Consider the following 19,674-nt stretch of genomic DNA (forward strand, 5'->3'; position numbering starts at 1 on the left):
CAAGCGTGGGTTGGCGATCCATAATCCGGTGCTCCAAAGTCTTCCTCCTATCCGGCAAGAAGAGGACATCCGGACCGGCAAACATCTTCTCCAAGCGGCATCTTCTATGTTCTTCCATCCGATGACGACCGGCTCCATCTTGAAGACCCTCCAGCGCGGATCCATCCTCTTCTTCCGACGACTAGACGACGAATGACGGTTCCTTTAAGGGACGTCATCCAAGATGGCGTCCCTCGAATTCCGATTGGCTGATAGGATTCTATCAGCCAATCGGAATTAAGGGTAGGAATATTCTGATTGGCTGATGGAATCAGCCAATCAGAATCAAGTTCAATCCGATTGGCTGATCCAATCAGCCAATCAGATTGAGCTCGCATTCTATTGGCTGATCGGAACAGCCAATAGAATGCGGAGCTCAATCTGATTGGCTGATTGGATCAGCCTAATCGGATTGAACTTGATTCTGATTGGCTGATTCCATCAGCCAATCAGAAAATTCCTACCTTAATTCCGATTGGCTGATAGAATCCTATCAGCCAATCGGAATTCGAGGGACGCCATCTTGGATGACGTCCCTTTAAAGGAACCGTCATTCGTGCTCTAGTCGTCGGAAGAAGAGGATGGATCCGCGCTGGAGGTCTTCATGATGGAGCCGGTCCGTCATCGGATGGAAGAACATAGAAGATGCCGCTTGGAGAAGATGTTTGCCGGTCCGATGTCCTCTTCTTGCCGGATAGGAGGAAGACTTTGGGAGCACCGGATTTGGATCGCCAACCCCGCTTGGGTTGGATGAAGATCTTGGAGCCAGGACGGGATCGGTGATACCTGGATGGTGAAGACAAGGTAGGAAGATCTTCAGGGATTAGTGTTAGGTTTATTTAAGGGGGTTTGGGTTAGATTAGGGGTATGTGGGTGGTGCGATGGTTGTAATGTTGGGGGGGGGGGTATTGTATGTTTTTATTTACAGCAATAGAGCTGAAATTCTTGGGGCATGCCCCGCAAAGGGGCCCTGTTCAGGGCTGGTAAGGTAAAAAGAGCATTGTAATTTTTGTATTTTAGAATAGGGTAGGGATTTTTTTATTTTGGGGGTCTTTGTTATTTTATTAGGGGGCTCTAGAGTAGGTGTAATTAGTTTAAAATTGTTGTAATATTTTTCTTATGTTGTAAATATTATTTTATTTTCTGTAACTTAGTTCTTTTTTATTTTTTGTACTTTAGATAGTTTATTTAATTGTATTTATTTGTAGCAATTGTGTTTAATTAAATTATTGATAGTGTAGTGTTAGGTTAATTGTAGGTAATTGTAGGGTAGTTTATTTAATTATTTTTATTGATAGGGTTAGTTGTTAGGTTAATCTATATCTTAGGTTAGGATTTATTTTACAGGTAAATTTGTAATTATTTTAACTAGGTAACTATTAAATAGTTCTTAACTATTTAAAAGCTATTGTACCTGGTTAAAATAATTACAAAGTTGCCTGTAAAATAAATATTATCCTAAAATAGCTATAATATAAATGTAATTTATATTGTAGCTATATTAGGATTTATTTTACAGGTAAGTATTTAGCTTTAAATAGGAATCATTTATTTAATAAGAGGTTAATTTATTTCGTTAGATAAAAAATATATTTAACTTTAGGGGGGTGTTAGTGTAGGGTTAGACCTTAGCTTTAGGGGTTAATACATTATTAGAATAGCGGGTGAGCTCCTGTCGGTCAGATTAGGGGTTAATTAAGTGTAGGTAGGTGTCGGCGACGTTGTGGGGGGCAGATTAGGGGTTAATAAATATAACAAGGGGTCGGCGATGTTAGGGGCAGCAGATTAGGGGTACGATAGGGATAACGGTAGGTGGGCGGCGATTTGCGGGTCGGAAGATATTAGGGGGTTAATTATTTTAAGGTAGCTTGCGGCGACGTTGTGGGGGGGCAAGTTAGGGGTTAATAAATAATAATATAGGGGTCGGCGGGGTTAGGGGCAGCAGATTAGGGGTACATAAGTATTAACGTAGGGTGGCGGGTCGCGGCAGATTAGGGGTTAAAAATTTTAATCGAGTGGCGGTGATGTGGGGGGACCTCGGTTTAGGGGTTCATAGGTAGTTTATGGGTGTTAGTGTACTTTAGGGTACAGTAGTTAAGAGCTTTTTTAGAAACCGGCGGTTAGCCAGAAAGCTCTTAACTCCCTGCTTTTTTCAGGCGGCTGGAATCTTGTCGTTAGAGCTCTAACGCTCACTGCAGAAACGACTCTAAATACCAGCCGTTAGAAAGATCCCATTGAAAAGATTGGCTACGCATATGGCGTAGGGGGGATCTGCGGGTATGGAAAAGTCCGCGGTGAAAAAGTGAGCGGTAGACCCTTTAATCACTGACTCCAAATACCAGCGGGCGCCCAAACCAGCGTTAGGAGCCTCTAACGCTGGTTTTGACGGCTACCGCCGAACTCTAAATCTAGGGCCATAGTGAGGTATATGCTCAAGGTTGTCGCATACATAATATAACAACATGACATCCTGGCGTTGGAGCATTGGAAGAGATTGTCTAACTGCATTCTCTATGTACTATTATAAATGAAGCGAACATATATTGACCTTAAAACCTATCAATATCTAGGCGAGCTCTACCAGAGGTAAGATTATAATATTCAAAACATAGTAAGAACAAACATAAGATAATGTAATGCGGAGACCCCATGGGGACACTGCTGGGATATAGCTTATAATGGGGAAACATAATATAACCTGTGCAGATAAAATAGTATTGTTACAGGTTTATGCAGCAGACCCGCATTCTATTTATTAAAGCCAGAGTTCTAAGTACTATGGTAAGGAGAGAATAGTGTAAAGAAAACATGAATAGCAGCCGAGTGTTATAGGTAAATATGTAACACACATTTTATTACCAATAAAGATGTAAATAGCTGCCATCATATTATATATCTCCCAGCCTCTAAGGTAGTATAAGCCAGTAGCCAAAAATCACATTAGCTGTCATAGGGACTTAAAATGGACCTAATACAAGCTGCAGGGTGAAGGCCTCTGCTATGTCCACTATAGTGACAGGCTACAGAAATTTTTATATATAAAGAGTGTTATGAAAAGTGTCAGTATCAAGTAAACTTTGGAACTTAGAAATACAGCTCCTGAACGACATAAGCATAGGTATTCTACTAAACATTAATATATGTTGGGGAGAGTATATAAAGGCTCTATCTGTGACATGTCTCATACTTGAACCCCAGCAGAATGAATATATAGAAACATAAAAAGCATATAGCACATTTGGTATACATTCTGTAATAATAGTCCATAGCTGCAGTAAAATGGAAAAAGAATGATTGTACGTGTTACCTGAAGTGCCTTGTGGATGGTCCAGTAAGCTTGAGGGGGGGTATTACAAGTGACATGTGGAGTGCTTTAGCAGCAATATATATATATATGAGCTGGGCTAGCAGTAGGGAAAACAAATAAAATCCTCCTAACAAAGAACGTAGTAAGTAACAAGGAAGGAGAAGTGTGTAGAGAGATCGTGAAACAAATATGGAACCTTATATAGGTTTGAACGTGGTGTGGATCTCCACTAGGAAGTAAAAGTTTATACATTATAGTTAAGATCAGTCCCAGAAGAGATTGTATTATTGCTGTAAGTCTCATAACAAACCATGAGAAACTAGCAAGAGTTGGGCATCAGCGGTAGTGAAGCAGTCAATATAAATTTACCCCACTCCAACTCGGAGTCCTTCTGGTACATGCATCCTCAAATTCTGTGAAGTATATGGATAGGTGTTTGCACCCCCTGTAGAAGTAGTTGCAGTTGTATGGAGTGATTGACCTCCGTGCCTCAGACTGTTTCCCCAGGCATCCTCTTCATTGAGCTGTCTCCGCGGTTGTGCAGAATTTCCTTTCCACCATGGAGGACCGGCCGCATCTCTCCGCCCTTGCTCTGCACAGAGTGCGAGTAAGGTGTCTTGCTTAGATAGCGAGCTGGTGTCCGCTCGGCTCTTCCCTATGTACCCAATAGAAAACTGTAGACTCGGGGGCTTTTCAGTGTAGCAGAGTTGTTCAGGTTGCGCTAAATGTTCAAGCCCGTAATCAGAGAGGGTGAGTGAGGTTGCTCTAGATGCCCTCAGTACACTGGAGCCTAATAAGTCAGTCTGTGAGTTGTTAGGAGAGACCTCCGAGTCAGATCCAAAAGTGAGCCCATCTGTGCGGTCTGGTGTATCGCAGTTGGTGCTGTGCAAAGACGGACAGTCAGTGGTCTCATATATCTCCCGTTCTAATGGCTGGTTAGATAGCAGGGCTGCAAACTTATCTCTTATGGCAGTAAGGTCTCGCTTTATCTCATTATAATAGAGTTGAAGAGAGTGTTCCGTCTTATTTTCCCATCGATTCAGAAACTGCATTCTGAGCTAAGATGGCAATTCATGCCTTTGCAGCGGAGACCTTGATACCGGGTTTAAGGGCTGTTTCACTGTGATATTCTCAATTAGCACTCTCGCCGTATATAAGGCAAGATAGTCTTGGTGTAAGCTCAAAATAAATTCTGACAAGAGATCTCCCAAAAATATATAAATTCACTAAATAATGTCATAGATGAGGAGCTTCAGAAAAGTGCGTCTGTTCAGGTTGCTCGTCGGCTCCGCCCCCCTGGAGGAAAGATTTTAATGCTACAAGAAACTCACTTTAAAGCGCATAAGATCCCAAAATACTTCTACATTTTCCACAACGCTACCACAGCACAAATGAAAAAAAAGACAAATGGAGTTAATATTCTAATACATAAATCTCTATCTTTCAAACGTATTCACCCAGACAGGGACAAAGAGGGGCATTATTTGGGAATCACAGGACTGCTGTTTGGGAAACCAATAACTTTAATAAATGTTTATGCCCCAAATACAGAACAAGAAGGCTTCATATCCCGTATCCCTAATAAAATCATAGATATAGCTAAAGGCCCTCTTATCGTAACAGGGGACTTGAATATGGCTTTAGTTCCTGAGGTAGACAGTTCAAACCCCCTTGTTCATTTAAATCATAAAGCCCTTCGTAATATATGGGAAAATTTTAAAACCCTTACACTCCATGATGCATGGAGATATACCCACCCCCATATTAGGGACTATACCTTTTTCTCTAATCCACAAAGGAGTTACTCCAGATTAGATTATGTCCTAGTAGACCACCTGCCCCTATTACTCATTAAGCAAGTTAATATCAAGCACACCTCATGGTCCGATCACTCTATGGTAGAATGTACAATGCACTGGCCCTCGATCCCGTTAAAGCCTTTCATGTGGAGTTTAGATGACTCTTTACTAATGGACCCATTGCTGGTAGAAAAGCTTTCTACGCAATTAGACATTTATTTTACCACAAACAACACTCCTGATGTGAAAACGACCACGATTTGTGAAACACACAAAGCTTATATCAGAGGGGAACTTATTAAAATGAAAGCACATAAGCGCAAACAAACCGCTAGCATATATACCACCCTAGCCCAAGAAGTTATAGAAGCAGATTTTCTGCTGAAACTCCATCCCTCAGACCCGTCCCTACTGGACAAGTTAAATGACAAACGCAGCAAATTAAACGCACATCTCCAACTTGAAACACAAAAAACACCAATTATTTCTGAAACAGAAATACCATGGAGAAGGAAACAAGGCTGGCAAAATGCTTGCCAGAGCTTTAAAAAAGCAAAGATTAAAAACTTACATAAATGCTCTCACACAGGAACAGGGGGGACAGATAGAAGACACATTGTCAATAAGTAAATCTTTTCACTCCTTCTACCACAAGTTATACAATCTCTTTCCTAAGAGATCACCCGCCCGACACAAAGTGCAATGCGAGACATATCTAAAAGACATTAAGCTACCCAAACTAAAACCAGAGGAGGCTGCGAGCCTGGAATCCCCCATCACTAGTGAAATAATAAATACTATTAAAAATTTTAAACCTGATAAAGCCCCGTGCCCAGACGGATTTTCGAATGGTTACTATAAAACCTTTGTAACCCAATGAACCCCCCATTTATTAACTTTATTCAACTATACATCAGATACAAATCTATTCCCAGACACAATGCTTAAGGCACACATTTCGGTCCTCCCAAAGTCAGGCAAACCCCCAGACAAACCAGCAAACTTCATGCCCATATCTCTGCTTAACGTGGACGCAAAGCTTTATGCAAAGATACTGGCTAACAGAATAAATAAATTCCTACCGAACCTGATTCATAGCGATCAGGTTGGGTTTGTCCAAATCAGAGAGGCCAAAGATAATATAAGCAAAATTCTCAATCTCTTTGATTATATTAACTATTCTAAGATCCCCTCCATATATCTCTCAACTGACGCAGAAAAAGTGTTCAATCGATCAATTGGATTGGACATTCCTTCAAACCACCCTCAGTCAATATGGCTTCCCCACAAAAGTTACTGATCAAATTTTGACTTTATATTCTAACCCTACCGCACAAGTGAAAGTTAATGGTATCCTCTCAGAGCCCTTTGAAATACGTAACGGTACTAGACAGGGCTGCCCCCTCTCCCCACTTTTGTTCGTCCTATCCTTAGAACCTCTAGCCATAAAATTACGGCATAACCCGCAAATAGAGGGAATCACCATAAAAGACCAGGTATACAAATTAGCAATGTTTGCAGACGATGTCTTGATGACCTTGACATCCCCTTTAACCTCCATCCCAGCTGTTCAAATTGAACTAGAAAGTTATGGGGCAGTATCAAACTTCTCAGTGAACTGCTTAAAATGCGAAATCTATCCCATTAACCTTGCAAAAGCAGACATTGCCATGATTAAACAATCATTGCCCTTTAAAATTCAAGACACAGCATTGAAATACTTAGGAATCTTTATCACCACCAATATAGAAAAATTGTGCAAACTTAATTATGGTCGCTTACAGGAGGAATTCCACACTTTAACCTCCTCTTGGCTGCCCAAGCATAGTTCATGGCTGGGTAGAATAGCATGGGTTAAAATGCTACTACCAAAGTTCTATATGTTATGCGGGCACTTCCTATCCCAGGGCCAGATGTAGATATAGGTAAACTGCAGAACATCATAAACTCATATATCTGGCACCGCAAACCACCTAGACTTGCAAAAAGCACACTATACACACGAAGGGAGGAGGGGGGCCTAGGGGTTCCTAATCTACAGGCCTAAAAATGGGCAATATCATTAAATAAAGTCATAGAGTGGTGCAGACAGGGTCAGAATTCCTATAAAAGAAATATACATTTGGAAGTGCAATTGTTACACACACCCCACATCGGGAGGTTATGTTGGTCCCCCCAACAGTTAACTAGGTCCTCACTTTATCCATTCCCGAGCATTAAGACAGCCTGGCTAGACTGGATCACCATTCAAGGGAAACCAAAGCAGACTCAACAACCCCCAAGCATGTCAGAATATCTGCCTGTACACAAGTTAATAGAGAAGGGTAATTTGGCCAAGAGGCAGACATTAATTGACAAGGTACTAACTTTTCATTACTCATGGCTACTATATCATCAAGTCAGACATGCAGGGGGTGTTCCAAACAATACATGGGGAGGTCTAAAAGACCCCTAAAAGATTGTTTCTTGGAACATGTACGTTCCATAGAGGATCCTGACTCGAACACTCCCATTGCGAGACACTTCAAGACTTTTCACAATTCTGATACATCATTACTATCCCTGCAAGGTATTGATCATGTCCCGCAATGGAGAAGAGGTGGCAATAGACAGAATAAACTTAATCTAAGAGAGGTTTATTGGATATTTACCCTAAATACATCTATGCCCTATGGTCTGAATTTTAGAAGAGACATAGATCTTTGTATATAGGGATATCTTTTTGATAACAAATGTATATGCTAAATACACATTGGTATATTATAATTAAATCTGAGTAATATATATTTGAGGTCTTGAACAAATATGAAAATTATAGGTATTTAGTGATAATTGTTACTACTTTAGGTAGTTTAGCCTTTTTCTAGCATTAATTTGTAACCTCCTAATGTTTACTATTACTATTTTTGATTTAATATATATACCAGTTTCACTGTATTTCCTTATTAATATTTGGTTGGATTATATGTTTATATAATTTGTATACTTATCAAGAGGGAGATAATCATATATTATGTTTAAATTTATCTAGACATTATACATCTTTAAATTTTCATCACAGCTGTAGCCTATTTAAGCGGAAGGCAGCTGCTGCTCCTTTAAGCAGTGAACAAGTGCTTGGCAAGCACGAAACATGTCTGCTGCATAAGGAGCGCAGCTTTCCTCCCTTTTGACTTGTATTATTTTATCTGAGTCCTGGTCGGTTTGTGCTGTGCTTTAGCTGAACTGTACTGTGCTCGTTGGTGATTTTAATGTGCATGACAATAAAGGAACTTTCTACTCCGGCATTGGAACTACTACTTTTTTATATTGGCACAAGTTAATAGAGAAGGGTAATTTGGCCAAGAGGCAGACATTAATTGACAAGGTACTAACTTTTCTTTACTGATGGCTACTATATCATCAAGTCCGACATTACCTACACACACACAAACGCCAGGCAGATATGCTGGGACAGTTAACACCATTTGAAAACTTGTGTTGCATGCAAAATCACCCGAAAAAATGGATCTCTTTGATGTACAGTGGTGTCCTCCAGTCTTGCTTACCCTCAATCCCCAGCTATACTTTAAAATGGGAAAAAGAAGTGAACAAACCAATTTCCTCAAAACTCTGGTCAAATTGGTTTAAAACGACAGCCAAATTAGCCCATTCGGCAGCAGCAATACAAAAATCCTTACTAGATGGTACCTGACACCAAACAAACTAAACCATATGTTTCCCAACGCCAGCGGCAAATGCTGGTGGGGGTGTGACCTGGAAGGTACTATGTGGCACATTTGGTGGGGATGTGACAGGCTATGCCCCTTCTGGGACGAGATACACAAGCAAGTATCCAAAGTGGTAGGCCTTCATTTAGTAGACATGACCCCAGAAAGGATCCTTTTTAATGCAAATATAGATACCCCCTGTAAAATTAGAAGATGCCTTTATCAGATAATAGTCAATGCGGCTAAGCGCCTCATTCCTATGAATTGGAAGTTCACTCACATCCAACTGAATGGATAGCAGCAGTAATGAACATATTGTTACTAGAAAGACTTCACTATTTTAAAATAAACCAAATGCCTTTCTACTATGACATGCTCTTCTTATGGGGGCAATATTTATATGCTACTTAGATGTTGGTTGAAGTGTTGAATGAGTCATTCATGTAACTACACCATATAATGAAAATACTTGTTAAACAGAACAGCTACAAAAAGATGTTAACAGGTTTTAACGGTTTACGAGTATACATATCCTTGGAATTTTCTGTTTTTTGTTATTGGTTTTGATTTCAAGTTCTGAAATCTTTTGTATGTTTTTCTTCTTGATGTGTCTATATGTATATGTCTGAAATGGTAACCTCCCAACATTGCTTTTCACATGTGTAACATTGTATTGAGCCTACACGCTGCTCTCCGATGAGAACTCCAGCCTTGAGTTCGTAACAAAGGGAGATGAACTTTGCAATAAGAGACTTATTCCACTCCGTTTTCGGACAACTGATATGTTACCTATACTATTTGAACCTGCGAGTTCTACTCATCTGTATTTTTTATGCGCATCACTTTTCTTTTTTCTTGAAAACTTAATAAAAATAAGAAATAAAAAAAGAAAAGAAACCCCAACACCATTCTACGAGTAACCCCCCCTCCCCCCAAAAAAATATATAAAAGTATAAAAAAAAAAGTATAAAAAAAAACTACTTTAAAAATTGCCCTGAAAAGGGCATTTGGCTGGGCATTGCCCCTAGAAGGACATTCAGCTCCAAATAAACACCCACAAAATTAACACTAAACCCCCAATGATAGTACTCATCAAATTTGAATCCAGGCGGCAGCTCTCCATCTTAACAAATATTTTGTTTTTGTAGAGCATTACTCATCATGCCCTATATGATTTACTTTAAAAGGCATTAGCTTTAGTGCTGCAGAATCTGTTGGCTCTCTACAAATAACTGATAATAATAATAATAACTTTAGGCAGAGCACTAAAATATAAAACAATTTACATAGAACAATTATTTTGATTGTTTTCTAAAATATGATGATATTGTATTTTACATTTTCAAGTTCATTGAATACTTGATGTGTACCTTGGTAGCCCAAACACATGTTCCTATGGTATCAGCCCATTTATCAAGCTGCCAAAGTGTTTAAGACCACTGCTGCTTAATATGTCCACTACCTAAAAAGTGGCGGATTAGAATCATCCTAATATGATCTAATCGGATGATTGAAAGCCCCTGCTAGTAGCGGATTGGCCGACAGCGAACAGAGGGTGACATTGCACAAGTATTTCTTGTGCAATGCTTGCACAATGTTAAATGCAGGCAGCGTACGCAGTCTGCTCGCAGCAAGGTTCCGCAGACATGGTTCGCCTGACCTATGATAAGTGAAGCCCTATAAGTCTAATGATTAATTAGCAAATGTGATGAATTTATAAAGAATTCTAGAGATATCTAGATATGTGAAATTTATTTTTGAAACGATAAAAATAAAAGAAGGCCCTTCCTGGTGCAGCACAATTACACTCAATGGGATATATGTAAGAAGCAAACAGTGTACTCACAAACGGTGAAGCACTAGATTGTGCTTAATTGCACCTGCTTGGATCTCTGTGTCCCAGCGAACTGAAACCGGGTGTGGAATCAGCGACTCCTGCTTGCCAGAAGGTGGAGATTCAATGATGTTATACATAAACAATTTCAAAAATTAAAAACTATTTATTAAAATGTAAAACATTGTATAAAATCATAGGAGCAAGAATCCAGTCATTGCTCCTAATACAGAACTTCTACCTGTTACTCAGCCACTCTGGCTGTTTCATCTGGCATATTTGAATATGAACTTAAAGGGATTCTAAACCCATATTTTTTTCTTTCATTATTCAGGTAGGGCATGCAATTTTAAGCAAGTTTCTCATTTACTCCTATTATAATTTTTTCTTCATTCTCATGTTATCTTTATTTGAAAAAGTAGGAATGTAAGCTTAAGAGCCGGCCCATTTTCGGTTCATTACCTGGTTAGTGCTTGCTGATTGTAGAAAACCAATAAGTAGGTGCTACCCAGGTTCTGAACCATAAAAGGGCCGGCTCCTAACCTTGCATTCATGCTTTTTCAAATAAAGATTGCAAGAGAACAAAGAAAATTTGATAATAGGACTAAATTAGAAAGTTGCTTAAAATTGCATGCTCTATCTGAATCATGAAATAAAAAAATTGGGTTTAGTGTCCCTTTAAATATATCTCTTAAAGTTATACATTTTTAAAAGTGAAAACATCATGTATGCGTGTACTGTAAAGGTGAGAGTATTGTCAGGTGTAACTATTTCTCAGACAATAAAGTGCTAGTCAGGAAAATCTTTATATCTTAATAATCTTTATTAAGAATAATCTTTATATGTTATGTACTACTGGAAAATGCTAATTACATGTCAATAATTCACACCAACAATTATAAAACAATTTTTAAAAGGATATTTTGACTTTTCAAATGCTACACCATGGACCTGTTAAAACACATTTTTGACTGTTTTAAGTAGCATTTATTGGCTGTTGACATGACCTTTTTTAATGTTTAATTTCCTGCACATGTTGGTTCGTATTCTGTAAAACCAGTTATTCTGTTGCTTAATAAAAAGTTATGATCCTTGTACACATATTAAACACAGTCATCTCTAAAGCTTTGATTCTGATTGATATAAAAGGCATGTTTCCATTTCCAATTGAGATTAAGTTTTTGACTACTTAAACATGTTAATCATATAATTATTTATATTGATTTGAAATTATTAATTGCACATATGACATGAATGGATATTATTAGTTAAAGGGACATGATACCCACATTTTGAAGCTCTCTTGAACTTAATTCAGCATATCTACAAAAAGCTGACTGAAAAACATATCCTGAACTGCTTTACAGGTGAAACTCGAAAAATTAGAATATCGTTCAAAAGTTCATTTATTTCACTAATGCAACTTAAAAGGTGAAACTAATATATGAGATAGACTCATTACATGCAAAGCAAGATAGTTCAAGCCGTGATTTGTCATAATTGTGATGATTATGGCTTACAGCTCATCAAAACCCCAAATCCACAATCTCAGAAAATTAGAATATTGTGAAAAGGTGCAATATTCTAGGCTCAAAGTGTCCCACTCTAATCAGCTAATTAAGCCATAACACCTGCAAAGGGTTCCTGAGCCTTTAAATTGTCTCTCAGTCTGGTTCAGTAGGAATCACAGTCATGGCAAAGACTGCTGACCTGACAGTTGTGCAGAAAACCATCATTGACACCCTCCATAAGGAGGGAAAGCCTCAGAAGGTAATTGCAAAAGAAGTTTGATGTTCCCAAAGTGCTATATAAAAGCACATTAATAGAAAGTTATATGGAAGGGAATAGTGTGGAAGAAAAAGGTGCACAAGCAGCAGGGATGACCGCAGCCTGGAGAGGATTGTCAGGAAAAGGCCATTCAAAAGTGTTGGGGACTTTCACAAGAGCCACCACACACAGACGGATCCTGGACATGGGCTTCAAATGTCGTATTCCTCTTGTCAAGCCACTCCTGAACAACAAACAACGTCAGAAGCGTCTTACCTGGGCTAAAGAAAAACAGACCTGGTCTGTTGCTCAGTGGTCCAAAGTCCTCTTTTCTGATGAGAGCAAATTTTGCATCTCATTTGGAAACCAAGGACCCAGAGTATGGAGGAAGAATGGAGAGGCACACACTGCAAGATGCTTGAAGTGCGGTGTGAAGTTTCCACGGTCTGTGTTGATTTAGGGAGCCATGTCATCTGCTGGTGTTGGTCCACTGTGCTTCATTAAGTCCAGGGTCAACGCAGCCGTCTACCAGGAGATTTTGGAGCACTTCATGCTTCCTTCCACAGATGAGCTCTATGTGGATGCTGACTTCATTTTCCAGCAGGACTTGGCACCTGCCCACACTGCCAAAAGCACCAAAACCTGGTTCAATGACCGTGGGATTACTGTGCTTGATTGGCCAAACTCTCCTGACCTGAACCCCATAGAGAATCTATGGGGCATTGTCAAGAGAAAGATGAGAGACATGCGACCGAACAATGCAGAAGAGCTGAAGGCCGCTATTGAAGCATCCTGGTCTTCCATAACACCTCAGCAGTGCCACAGGCTGATAGCTTCCATGCTATGCTGCATTGAGGCAGTAATTGCTGCAAAAGGAGCCTAAACCAAGTACTGAGTACATACAGTATGCATGCTTATACTTTTCAGAGGTGTGATATTGTTCTACAGGTATGTACAATCCTTGTTTTATTGATTGCATGTAATATTCTAATTTTCTGAGATTGTGGATTTGGGGTTTTCATGAGCTGTAAGCCGTTATCATCACAATTATGACAAATCACGGCTTGAACTATCTTGCTTTGCATGTACTGAGTCTATCGCATATATTAGTTTCACTTTTTAAGTTGCATTCGTGAAATAAATTAACTTTTGCAAGATATTCTAATTTTTCGAGTTTCACCTGTATATAAAAAATGAAGATATTTTACTTCAAAATTTCCTCAATAGCCACATTCCTTTGTAAAGGGGCTTTACGCAGCAAATCAGAATACTGGACTTGCAACGGAGCGTGCATCTGGTATGTCCAGGCACAGTCATGTTGTTTCGCTCCTCAGTTTAAATGGACATTAAATACTAAACAGATGCTAGGTAGAATGATGCATTCAAAGAAAAGATTAGTCTGAGAATAATATGTAGATGTATTTTATAAAGTTTCATTAGCTGTTTAAATATTGACAAAATAAGTGTAAAGTTTTAGTGTCTATAAATCAATGGGAGCTGCCATGTTGTAACTTAGGTTACCTTCTCTGCTGTGGCCAATTAGGGACTGTTATAAATAGGTAACTAGAGTGTGCAGCCTATGGCTGTGTGGAATATATCAGTGTTCTGAAAAGCTGAAACGCTCACAATTTCAGAATGTAATTACAGGAAAAGGGGATAAAATAAATAATGAAAGCATATAACATATTTATATGAGTTATCATTTTATATTATCATCTCAATGTGTTTAATGTCCCTTTAAGGATGTTTACTCTAAAATCTACTGAGATTTGAATTAAATCTCATGAGATCACAGTAAATCAAAGTTGACAGTAGCTGAATGATAACTGTTCACATAGCCCTTATTCTGCTGAGCTAAAGAAATTGTGGGGTAAAATATGTTCCTTTTTTTCATACAGATGTTCAGGTTTTTCTGATTGCATCTATCAGCCAATAGGAATCTAAGGGACGCCATCTTGGATGACATCACTTAAAGGTACCTTCATTCTGTGTTAGTCGTCGGATGAAGAGGATGCTCCGAGTTGGATGTCTTGAAGATGGACCCACTCCGTGCCGGATGGATGAAGATAGAAGATGCCATCTGGATGAAGACTTCTGCCCATCTGGGGGGCCACTTCTGCCCGGCTTGGATGAAGACTTCTGCCTGTCTGGAGGACCGCTTCTGCCCGGCTTGGATGAAGACTTCTCCCGGCTTCGTTGAGGACTTCGGCCCGGGTTGGATGAAGACGTCTCCCGGTAAGTCGATCTTCAGGTTGGTTAGTGTTAGGTTTTTTAAGGGTGTATTGGGTGTTTTTTTTTTAAGGTTAGGGTTTGGGCCTGCAAAACCCTAACCCTAAGGGCAATGCCCATCCAAATGTCCTTTTCAGGGCAATGGGGAGCTTAGGTTTTTTAATTTAGGTTTTTATTTGGGGGGGTTGGTTGTGTGGGTGGTGGGTTTTACTGTAGGGGGGTTGTTTGTATATTTTTTTTACAGGTACAGGAGCTGATTACTTTGGGGCAATGCCCCGCAAAAGGCCCTTTTAAGGGCTATTGGTAGTTTAGTTTAGGCTAGGTTTTTTTTTATTTTGGGGGGGCTTTTTTATTTTGATAGGGCAATTAGATTAGGTGTAATTAGTTTAAATATCTGTAATTTGTTTTTTATGTACTTTAGCTAATTTAATTTATTTAATAGTATTTAATTTAGTTAATTTATTTAATTGTAGTGTAGTGTTAGGTGTTATTGTAACTTAGGTTAGGTTTTATTTTACAGGTACTTTTGTATTTATTTTAGCTAGGTAGTTAGTAAATAGTTAATAACTATTTAGTAACTATTCTACCTATAGTTAAAATAAATACAAATTTGCCTGTAAAATAAAAATAAACCCTAAGCTAGATACAATGTAACTATTAGTTATATTGTAGCTAGCTTAGTGTTTATTTTACAGGTAAGTATTTAGTTTTAAATAGGAATAATTTAGTTAATGATAGGTATATTTATTTAGATTACTTTTAATTATATTTAAGTTAGGGGGTGTTAGGGTTAGACTTAGGTTTAGGGGTTAATACATTTAGTATAGTGGTGGCGACATTGGGGGTGCAGATTAGGGGTTAATAAATGTAGGTAGGTGGCGGCAATGTTAGGGACGCAGATTAGGGGTTAATAATGTTTAACTAATGTTTGCGAGGTGGGAGTGCGGCGGTTTAGGGGTTAATATGTTTATTATAGTGGCAGCGACGTTCGGGGCAGCAGATTTGGGGTTAATAAGTGTAGGTAGGTGGCAGAGACTTTGAGGGCGGCAGATTAGGGGTTAATAAATATAATGTAGGTGTCGGCGATGTTGGGGGCAGCAGATTAGGGGTTCATAAGTATAATGTAGGTGGCGGCGGTGTCCGGAGCGGAAGAATAGGGGTTAATAAGTATAATGAAGGTGGCGGCGGTGTCGGGGGCGGCTTGGGGTTCATGTTAGGGTGTTAGGTGTAAACATAAATTTTATTTCCCCATAGGAATCAATGGGGCTACGTTAGTGAGTTATGCGCTGCTTTTTTGCAGGTGTTAGACTTTTTCTCAGCCGGCTCTCCCCGTTGATTCCTAATGGGAAATCGTGCACGAGCATGTTACACCAGCTCACCACTGACTTAAGAAGCGCTGGTATTGAAGTTAGATTTGGAGCAAAATTTTGCTCTACGCTCACTTCTTGTCTTTTAACGCTGGGTTTCTGAAAACCTATAATACCAGCGTTGCATGAAAGTGAGCGGTGAGAAAAAACTGCTTGTTAGCACCGTACCCCTGTTACCGCGAAACTCGTAATCTAGGCGCAAGATTGCTTGTTTTGTGAATACTGAATCTGAATTTGGAGTGGAAATATATATTGGCATTTAGATTTGCAATGGGAATCACAACAAATCTGGAAAATTTCAAATGATTGGGATATTTAGTTTTTGAGATATTTCAGATTAAAAAAATAGGGTTATAAATTGAAAATCCCATAGACTTAAAGGAACAGTCTACACCCGATTAAACATAAACCCATACCTTAGATTAACCAAAGAAGATCCACCTGCACTGCATTGAATGTCCTGTAGCTCAACCGGTACACAAATAATCCTAAAAGAACATTGGTTTAGTTCATGTACATATGGCCGCCAAACTACCCCCACTGTTACATCTTTACATTTTGTTATATTAAATTGTCCAATCAGAATCTGCTCACTAGTTAAACTTTGAAGAAGCGTTCACGCCAATTTGCGCATGCGCAATTAATTAGGAACCATATATGAGACATATTTTAAACTACTCACGCACTGGTATTATGTCCCGGCCAGATTAGCTAAATTGTTCCCTACTGCTTCTCCCAAATGTTGGAGGGATTGTGACCAGATAGGCGATATGACACATGTTTGGTGGAGCTGCCCGAAACTTAAACCACTTTGGAACACTTGTTTCAGCATCCTAACCAGATTAGGGATCTCCCTTTCTAACGGCTAGATTTAGAGTTTTGTCGGTAAAGACCCGCGTATCTAACGCTGGCTTTTTTCTGGCCGCATCTTTAAAATAACTCTGGTATTGAGAGTCCACAGAATGGCTGCGTTAGGCTCCAAAAAAGGAGCGTAGAGCATATTTAACGCAACTTCAACTCTCGATACCAGAGTTGCTTACGGACGCGGCCAGCCTCAAAAACGTGCTCGTGCACGATTCCCCCATAGGAAACAATGGGGCTGTTTGAGCTGAAAAAAAAACCTAACACCTGCAAAAAAGCCGCGTTCAGCTCCTAACGCAGCCCCATTGTTTGCTATGGGGAAACACTTCCTACGTCTGCACCTAACACTCTAACATGTACCCCGAGTCTAAACACCCCTAACCTTACACTTATTAACCCCTATTCTGCCGCCCCCGCTATCGCTGACCCCTGCATATTTGTTTTAACCCCTAATCTGCCGCTCCGTAAACCGCCGCTACTTACATTATCCCTATGTACCCCTAATCTGCTTCCCCTAACACCGCCGACCCCTATATTATATTTATTAACCCCTAATCTGCCCCCCACAACGTCGCCTCCACCTGCCTACACTTATTAACCCCTAATCTGCCGAGCGGACCGCACCGCTATTATTATAAAGTTATTAACCCCTAATCCACCTCACTAACCCTATAATAAATAGTATTAACCCCTAATCTGCCCTCCCTAACATTGCCGACACCTAACTTCAATTATTAACCCCTAATCTGCCGACTGGAGCTCACCGCTATTGTAATAAATGTATTAACCCCTAAAGCTAAGTCTAACCCTAACACTAACACCCCCCTAAATTAAATATAATTTTAATCTAACGAAATTAATTAACTCTTATTAAATAAATTATTCCTATTTAAAGCTAAATACTTACCTTTTAAATAAATCCTAATATAGCTACAATATAAATTATATTTATATTATAGCTATTTTAGGATTAATATTTATTTTACAGGTAACTTTGTATTTATTTTAACCAGGTAAAAAATTTTTATTTTTTGTAACTTAGTTCTTTTTTATTTTTTGTACTTTAGTTAGTTTATTTCATTGTATTTATTTGTAGGAATTGTATTTAATTTATTTATTGATAGTGTAGTGTTAGGTTTAATTGTAACTTAGGTTAGGATTTATTTTACAGGTAAATTTTTAATTATTTTAACTATTTTAGCTATTAAATAGTTCTTAACTATTTAATAGCTATTGTACCTGGTTAAAATAAATACAAAGTTACCTGTAAAATAAATATTAATCCTAAAATAGCTATAATATAAATATAATTTTTATTGTAGCTATATTAGGATTTATTTTACAGGTAAGTATTTAGCTTTAAATAGGAATAATTTATTTAATAAGAGTTAATTAATTTCGTTAGATTAAAATTATATTTAATTTAGGGGGGTGTTAGTGTTAGGGTTAGACTTAGCTTTAGGGGTTAATACATTTATTAGAATAGAGGTGAGCTCCAGTCGGCAGATTAGGGGTTAATGTTTGAAGGTAGGTGTCGGCGATGTTAGGGGGGGCAGATTAGGGGTTAATACTATTTATTCATAGGGTTAGTGAGGGCGGATTAGGGGTTAATAACTTTATTGTAGTAGCGTTGCAGTCCGGTCGGCAGATTAGGGGTTAATAAGTGTAGGCAGGTGGAGGCGAGCGTTGAGGGGGGGCATTATTAGGTGTTAATAAATATAATATAGGGTCGGCGGTGTTAGGGGCAGCAGATTAGGGGTACATAAGGATAACGTAGTGGCGGCTCTTTGCGATCGGCAGATTAGGGGTTAATTATTGTAGGTAGCTGGCTGTGACGTTGTGGGGGGCAGGTTAGGGGTTAATAAATATAATATAGGGGTCTGCGGTGTTAGGGGCAGCAGATTAGAGGTACAGTAAGGTATAACGTAGTGTGGCGGTCAGCAGATTAGGGGTTAAAAAATGTAATCGAGTGGCGGCGATGTGTGGGGGGGGGGGCTCGGTTTAGGGGTACATAGGTAGGTTTATGGGTGTTAGTGTACTTTAGAGCACAGTAGTTAAGAACTTTATGAACCGGCGTTAGCCCAGAAAGCTCTTAACTACTGACTTTTTTCTGCGGCTGGAGTTTTGTCGTTAGATTTCTAACGCTCACTTCAGCCACGACTCTAAATACCAGAGTTAGAAAGATCCCATTGAAAAGATAGGATACGCAATTGACTTAAGGGGATCTACGGTATGGAAAAGTCGCGGCAGAAAAGGTGAGCGTTACGACCCTTTTTTGAATGACACCAAATACTGGCGGTAGCCTATAAACCAGCGTAGGAGCCTCTAACGCTGGTTTTCAACGGGCTACCGCCTAACTCCAAATCTAGGCCATAAATCTCCAGAAGTGCCTTATTTAATTTAGGCTCTTGCAGACTAGCTACCCAAGCTCCAAGGATATTTATGATATAACTCTTCTCAGCTATAAAACTATCCAATGCCAGATCATAGGAAAAACTTACACCCCCCCCTTCCTAAACTAGATACCTAAGGAGACCTCCCAATTCTGTGCTCCAAGCCTCCCCTCACTGGGCTTCTCTCTCAATGACACCACCTTTTCAGACCCTTCATCATCCCTGTGTAACAATAATTTTCCATTATCCTCTCCTCCGCCCTTCCCCACCCTCCCCACTTCCCTTTTGGTAGCAGCATTTTTAACCTATTGTGCTACTATTTAACTCCTGAATGGAGTTGATCAGGTGAACACTGATTGTTATTCACT

Source organism: Bombina bombina, chromosome 2 (assembly GCF_027579735.1).
Source record: "Bombina bombina isolate aBomBom1 chromosome 2, aBomBom1.pri, whole genome shotgun sequence".
NCBI lineage: Eukaryota > Metazoa > Chordata > Amphibia > Anura > Bombinatoridae > Bombina > Bombina bombina.